Here is an 8,121-nt window from a genome sequence, read left to right on the forward strand (position 1 = left end):
GACTTGGCCAAGCTGACAGGAAGTGCTCGGATTGCAAACAGATGTCCGAACTGCTGAGGCAGAGTTCGCCTTCACAGGGGTGGGGGTGGGGGTGGCGTCCACGTGTGTGTACGAGCATGTGTGCTTGTGAGTGTTTCTATATGACTATATGTTCATTCATTCAATAGTATTTATTGAGCGCTTACTATGTGCAGAGCACTGTACTAAACGCTTGGAATATCTGAGTAATCTCACTGAGCAGTGTGTGTGTGTCTCTGTGTGTATGTTGGAGGAGGGGGGTTGTTGCTAGTCACTGTTGTCAGTGTTGCTAGTGCCAGTTGTTGCCGGAAGCAGTACGGCAGAGTGAATAGGGCCGCCACTTCTTTGCTGTGTGACCTTGGGCAAGTCACTTTACTTCTCTGTGCCTCGGTTAACTCATCTGAAAAATGGGGATTAAAAGTGTGAGCCCCATGTGGGACAGGGACTGTGTCCAACCCGATTTGCTTGTATAATAATAACGTTGGTAGTTGTTAAGCGCTTACCATGTGCCGAGCACTGTTCTAAGCCCTGGGGTAGATATAGGGTAATCAGGTTGTCCCACGTGAGGCTCACAGTTAATCCCCATTTTACTGATAAGCTAACTGAGGCACAGAGAAGTTAAGTGACTTGCCCACAGTCACACAGCTGACAAGTGGCAGAGCCGGGAGTCGAACTCATGACCTCTGACTCCGAAGCCCGGGCTCTTTCCACCGAACCACGCTGCTTCTGGGCTTGTATCCACCCCAAGACTCTGTACAGTGCCTGGCACATAGTAAGCATTAATGAATACCGCGATTATTATCATTAGTGTCTCTGCGGGGGGCCGTGGACAGAAGGTCCAAACCCAGGCAGACAAAGCTAAAGTATCTCTTCTCTGAACCTGGCCAAGCTGTTAACCCCAGCCGCTCCCAGGAGAATTCTGGGATTGTTAGTCCACGCAGTAATTCAGCCTTCTGGGCCTCCATTTAACATCTACAAGGTCCCCGGGCCAAGGCTGGTAGGGCGTATCGTCCAGCAAGTTCCCGCTCCCTCCTCCCATCCCACTCTCTTCCCTCCATCCCCTCCCCTCGTCCCTACACACACTCCCCACCCACTCTCCCACTAGCAAAACTCCTTTCTCTGCCTCTCCGATCTCTGGCCCATCACGCACACCCTGCCCGTGCCTGGGCTTCCTTCCCCACCTCAAATCCCTTCCCTCTGAACAATGCTCCTAGTGAAAACAACTTCTCCAGGAGGCCTTCCCTGATTACCACCCCCAACACCTCCCCAGACACGTCCTCCCATCATTCCTCCAGACTGTAAGCTTGTCGCGGACGAGGGACGTATCTACCGACTCCATACCGAGCACTTGGTACGGTGTTCTGCACCCAGGGGGTGCTCAATAAATACAACTGAGTGCTTGATTGATCCACCTCGGCAGACCAGGGCTCAGCTGTCCACGGACCTCGTCTCGCCCATCTTAGTGTCCGGAGACCGTTCCGGTATCTACTCTCCAGGCCTCCGCGACATCACAGTTGGGGCTGGAGCCGGCCTGCCCCATCCTCTGGGCCGAGTTGCATCAGCCCAGCTCCACCTGGGAGCCTTCGGGATTGCCCTCTCATTCCACCCTGCCTGCTGCACCTGCCCAGTGTTCCTATGCTGGGAGCAACTAACTGTTCACACTTCCCTGCCTGATCACCGCTCACCTCGGGTCCTGGTTTAGGCAGACAGACCCTGTCCGAGTGGGGCAGCCCACTAATAGATACCCCCAGGCAGCAGGACCGGTTCTCACCCAGACACCCTCGCTCTCGGGGAGAGACTGCACTTACCTAGCAGGGACGCAGTGCACGCTCAGGGTGGAATTGCTGAGCATGCTCCGACCATATTCTTGCCACCCTCAGGGTGGAGCATGCTCAATCCTCGCTCCATTTTGAGCATGCTCAATCCACACCGAGGGTGGAGCCTGCTCAGTCCACACGGACAGTGTCAATTTGACAGAACCTAGGGGTCTGAAAAAGTCTGAAAGGAATCACGAGACTGAGGAAGTGTGGCAAACCAGAACACTGGGCGAGGGCCCCCTGACTAATGAGGTTCCTTGCCAGGGGGGGACGAATACTGGCGGGAAACCAAGTCACAGGCTCCAGGATAACAGAGCAGGGCTGGCGAGAAACTTTTCTTCACCTCCATACACAGCAGGGCAAGGGCACGACCCCAATCAGGCCCCAAGGGGATTCTGAGAGGCGACAAACTGGGCATGGCAGGGGCAGGAAACTGTTTTCCAAGGTTCTTTTCCAAATTTCAGATCCATTCTCAGGGATTCTCCCTACAACGCTGTCCGTGAAGGGGTTAAGGAGAGGAAGAATCTTCACGTGGAAGGATTAGTTCTGCCTCTTCAACAGCTCCTCACTGGCCGAGGCCAATGAACCACTGGTCCCGGGATTTCAGACCGTCTCCGCGATGACCACTCCTCCCTGTCAGGGCGGGCAGTCGTTCATTCATTCAATCACATTTACTGAGCGCTTTCTGTGCCTGGCGCACTATTCTACACACTTGGGAGAGTATAATACAACAATAAACAGACACATTCCCTGCCCACAACGAGTTTACGGTCTAGAGGGGGAGGCAGAAATTAATATAAATAAATCACAGACATGTACCTAAGTGCTGTGGGGTTGGGAGGGGGGATGAAAAAGGGAGCAACTCAGGGTGATGTAGAAGGGAGTGGAAGAAGAGGGAAGGAGGGCTTAGTCAGGGAAGGCCTCTTGGAGGAGATGTGCCTTCAGTAAGGCTCTGGGGCCGGGCGGGGGGGGAGAAAAATTATCTGTTGGATATGAAGAGGGAGGGCATTCCAGGTGGGGTGGATACAAGGTAATCGGGTTGGACACAGTCCCGGTCCCACATGGGGCTCAGGGTCTTAATCCCCATTTTACAGATGATCCCCCCCCCTTATGCAGATGAGGTAACTGAGGCCCAGAGAAGTGAAGTGACTTGCCCAGGGTCACACAACAGTCGTGACAGAGCCGGGATTAAAACCCATGACCTCCTGACTCCCAGGCCCGTGCTCTCTCCACTATGCCATGCTGCTCCTGAGTAGGTAGAGAAATCGGGCCACTTCTCTTCTCCAGCCACAGGAAGGATGCACCTGGGGAAGTGGAAAGGAACTGCCGTAGGAACCAGAGTTACAGGGATCGGAAGGCAGAGATTGTCCAGTGGGTTGATTTTGGGAACCATTCAGGAGGGGAAAGGAGCAGCCTCTGAGTCAGAAAGGAGAGGGAGGAGAAGGCTACAGTATTTGTGGAAAAGAGTGTTTTAAGGACGAGCTGTGTCATGGACCAGCTGGGTCTGGGCAGAGACTAGAAAGAGCCCGGAGAGGCACTCGGTAGCGGAGATTTTGATCGTGTGTCTGAGGGCGATCTAAGTGGCTATTTAAGTATCTGGAGCAGACGGTGACAAAGAGAGTTCCGGGGCAGAACGGTACAAGGATATTTTGGTGGGAGGCACACCAGCGGAAGAAAGAAATTAGACAGTGATTTTTGGGACGACTTCAGAGTGAGAGGGAGAAAGATGAACTGTTCAAAGAGGAACACTTTTCTATCCCTGAGTTAGCAGAGCCTTTCAAGGGGAGCTATTGTCCGTGCTTCACTGGGGTAAAGAGAGAATAGAGGGAGACAAAGAGAGTGACAGAGGGAAAGAGACAGAGATGGAGGGAGATGAGACAGAGGCAGAGGAAGAAGAGACAGGCAAGGACAGAGATGGAGCAGAGAGAAGGGAGGTCAGGTCAAGAAGAGGGTACAGATGAAGAGAATTCTTCTCTTAATTTTAACTGAGACATTTATTGAGTCCTTATGTGACCCGGCACTGACAATCCACTGTCCTTCTCTCTTCTTTCCATCTCTGGTTTTTCGCAGTGACCCAGCACGGATTAGCCAAGATCCCTGACTCTTCTTCTCCATCCCTGACTCCCCCCCAGTGACCCAGCACAGACCACCCAACAGCCCTCATTCTCCCGTCTCTGTATCTGCCTCTACCCCAGAGACCCAGCAGGGAACAGCCAACACCCCTGACTCTCCAGAGGAAGACCATTCCAAGATCATGTGGGCTGTGTCTAAGGAGCGTGGGAAGGTGTTTGGCTCCCAATCTGGGTCCTGCCTGCTGAGTTGCCCTGCGTGGCCCTGGCCCTCATAGAAGGAAAGCGTGACAAGTACCCCGACTGGCATGGTGGGGGGTGGGGGGTGACCTGGAACAGAACGGGGCCCTGGTGATTGTTCTCGAAAAATGTGGGGCAGAGGTCAGTGGGCACAGAGCAGGACACCCGTGGTTCTTCCTGGGGTGGTGATCTGATCTCATTGCCAATCTGATCCTTGGCTCTGATGTCCAGATCAGGGCCAGGGGGAGTGGGGCAGGAACCCCGGAGGAGGGGCGGGACCCGTGAAGGAAGGAAGAGGGCCGTGGGGGGAGGAGCAGGGACCATTGAGGTGGGGCAGAGACTAGGGGGGAAAGGTAGAGCCCATAGGGGAAGGGGTCCCTCAGGGGGAGATAGTGGAGAAGGGTTGGAGGGGGAGAATTTCAGTGCTGAGGTGGGAAGCAAATGTACCGAGATATTTTGAGGACTCAATTTGGGCTTCAAGTTAAACGCACCGAACGTGATGAGTCAGAAGTTCGAGAATCACTTGAGATTTTGAGAGTCGGTGGGTTGCCCGGGAGACGCAGACGTTGGGGAGATGGTGGGTGGTCGCCGATAAACGCTGACATGGCCCGGCGTGTGGGTGGGGGGATCTTAGCCCGGCCCAGGGGGATCGCGTTGGAGCCGGTTGGGACTGGAGCGGTTCCTCCCGGGGTGCAGAAGTGTGGGGAGCACTGGTGGACGGGTCCACCGGGCTCTGAACTGGGTGCCCGCCGTGGGCCGAACACTTGTACCGAGCACTCGTCCATGATTGAGCACTGTCCTGAACGCCTACCCAGGATAGAGCACTGTACCGAGATTCTGGGTGAGCTCTCGTTTCTCCCTTGGTTGGAACCTGAGATGGTGATGAGAGACGTGGGCATAGCAGAGATGGGAGAGGATCCAGGTGAACCTGGCCTTCAGCCTTGCGGGCTAATTTTTGTCACCCGGTGGTCAAAGAGTAGGGACGGCTGGGCCTCGCTGACCGGCTCTGCCACTGCCCAGCTGTGTGGCCGCCAACCAGCCGCCTCACGCCTCTAGGCTTCCGTTTTCTCCCGGGTGACTGTGGATGGAGTCAAACCCTAAGGTCAGACCTCTCCCCCCACGAGGCAGCTAATAAGCTTCCTTCCCTTCGGCACACGAGACTCGCGGCCCGCTTTCTCTAAACCGCTATTGCTGCCTGTCCCTCGGCAGCCTGCTTTCCCTAAAGACACTAATGTCTGTCCCTCCAGAGCTTGCGCAGGGTGCCCGTGCTGCGTCGGCCTGTCTATCGTTTGACCGGCCTGGCCGCCTTCCCAGGCCCCACCGGCCAAAACGTGGTTCGAGGTTCCGTCAAGAGAGTGCAGGCAGATCCCGAGGGTGGCTTGGCCATTCTCTGGGGAACCCAGACCCCGTGTCCCCTCTGTGCATCAGCTGGGACAGTCTGTGAGCTCTGGCCATGGCGGGTGGGTGAGGGGGCCTCCGGGAGGGGCCGTGGGGGTGTCAGAGGTAGAGGAGACTGTGGGGAGAGAGACTGACCCTTTGGGTCGGTTCCTCCCAAGATCCCCTCCCACTCTGTGGTCCAAGTGTGCTCGCGATAAATGCAGGGTTTCGAACCCACGATGCTCTTCGCAGAGGGACCTCAGGCCCCCTCATCCACCTACTGTCTCCAAGCTGCCCCAGAGTCCCGCCTCTGCGACCGTTGCTGCGACCGCTGCTGTCCATCGCCGACCTGCCCGCTCCGCCCGGAGCGCCCGGGCCCGGGGGCGCAGCGGGCCGGTGCCCTGGCACGGCCACCGAGACCCTGGGTCCTCTCCAGGCCGGGCCCTCCGCCGGTCGCGGCCTTCCAAGGCCCCGATCCGCCCGGCCCGGGGACCCCAAGCATCGGCCCGGGCGCGTTTTTCCGAGAGCCGGTCGCTTTGTGCCGCGCCGCAGGGAGGAGGCAGGCGGCGGGTCGCCCGCGCCATGGGCCAGGGTTGAAGAGACGAACGGGAATGAATCACCGGCGTTGGATGAAAGGCCATATTATGTGAAGGAGCATGAGAAAGGGAGAAGGGGGAGGGGCTGCGGGCTCCACGTTACCCGCCACAAAGCAGCGCATTCACCTCCCGGCGAGGCGAAGGGGAGCAGAAGAGCCGGGAGGAGGGGAGGCGACATTTGGCGAGAGGGGAAGGGTCCCTGGACGGACGCTCGCCTGGCCAGGCTGGGGGCGAGAGGGGGCACGAAAGGGGTTAGGGTTGGGGCGTCGGAGGGGTTGGAGGGCGGGGTGGGCCTGGTGGGACGCGGGGGGGAAGCAGTCGGGGGCTGGAACTGTAAACCCGTTATAGGCAGGAAACGTGTCTGCTCTGTTGTACTTTCCAAGCGCTTAGTACAGTGCCCTGCACAGAGTAAGCCCTCAAAAAAACCGATGGATTGATTGGGTTGGGGAGGAAAGGTCACGGGGTCAGGAGTCAGATGTGGCGAGGGAGGAAAGGTTAGGAGGTCAGCGGTGGCTGGGGGCGAGGGGCAGCTTTGCTCGTTGCTGGAGCTGTTGTCGCTGCTAAAGCCAGTTCGAGGACAAAGCCGGTAGCTTTCGGCCCCAGCCCCCAGAGTTCTGTCTCTGGCAAATTTAGAAACGAATCTTGCCCACTCCAGCTTGGGGCCTCCTCAGATATCATTATCATCTGTCCAGCAGCAGCAGCAGATGTACTGAGCCTCATTCTGGAAATGCTCGTGGTGAGTAGGAGCATGTCTACCAACTCTGTACTCTCCCAAGCGCTTAGTACAGTGGTCTGCTCACAGTAAGCATTTAATAAATATAATTGATTAACTGACTGACTCTTGCTAGAACGGCTGAACCCCCAGGACCTGCCCCTGGCCCCAGGTGAAAAGACTCTCACAGCCTAACTAAAGAATGGTCTCCTCTATTACAAACAAACAGAACAGACAACTCCTGGAGGAGAGCCTAGTACTTCTCTTAAATCGCCTGCAGCCAGGAAGGCCACTGGACCTCAAGGAAATCTGGCCCTACCTTTGGTGATGGTCCAGATGTTCATTTGGATAGAGAGGGAGAGAAAGAAAGATGGATGGATGGATGAAGGAGTGAATGGACAGATAAATGAAGGAATGAATGGATAGACAGATGAATAAATGAATGAATAAATGGATGGATGGGTGGATAAACAGATGAGGGATACATGAATTGATTAATATATAGAGTGAATAGTTAGATCAATATCTGGATGGACAGATGAATGGATGGACAGAGAAGAGTGATTTGAGCTATCGAGAATCAGAACTAGCGACGCTTATCCCCATTCAGTGGGCGCCTCCAGGTCCCTCCTCTTCTGGAGACACACGTGTGCGTTCTGTGGTGTGACACGGTATGGACGCTCACCTGCGCAGCGACTGCTACGTGACTTTTGCCCGGCCTTGTCAGTCAAGGGTGTCATCGGGACCCCCGTGAGGCGTTCCCCGAGGCCGTTCACAGCAGGACCCGGCAAGAGGCCACCCAGGAGAGGCCCAAGAAGTCCGCGTCCTCTGCCCCCAAGATCCCACTTCCAGATCCCGAAGAGGGCAAATGCCACGAATGCCCGCGGACGGCAGGCCTGAAATGCAGAATCAGGGAACGGATCTGTCCTCGGACTGAGAGGGTCCTGACTCCTCCCTTACTCTCTCCTCTTCTAGCCACACTTCTCACTCTGGGTAGTCTCGGTGGCCTCCCCCTCGCCCCCCCCCCCCACCCTTCCCCCATTCTGGCCTGGATCAGGCACCTGCCTGCAGCCGGGGAGGCCGAGGTCACCGGAGGACGAGGCTAATTCTCCTCCCCGCCTGTCGGTGCGAAAATAGGCAGCGCCGAACGACTGGCCTCAAACGCTAGTGTGGCAAGCCAGGGGCCAGGCCCAGAGAGAGGTGGAGACACAGAGGGAGAGACACAGAGGGGAAGAGACAGCAGGAATGAGAGAGCATGTAAAAGTGAATATGGAGGAGAGATGCTTTGTATA

The sequence above is a fragment of the Ornithorhynchus anatinus genome, chromosome X4 (genome assembly GCF_004115215.2).
Source record: "Ornithorhynchus anatinus isolate Pmale09 chromosome X4, mOrnAna1.pri.v4, whole genome shotgun sequence".
Lineage (NCBI taxonomy): Eukaryota > Metazoa > Chordata > Mammalia > Monotremata > Ornithorhynchidae > Ornithorhynchus > Ornithorhynchus anatinus.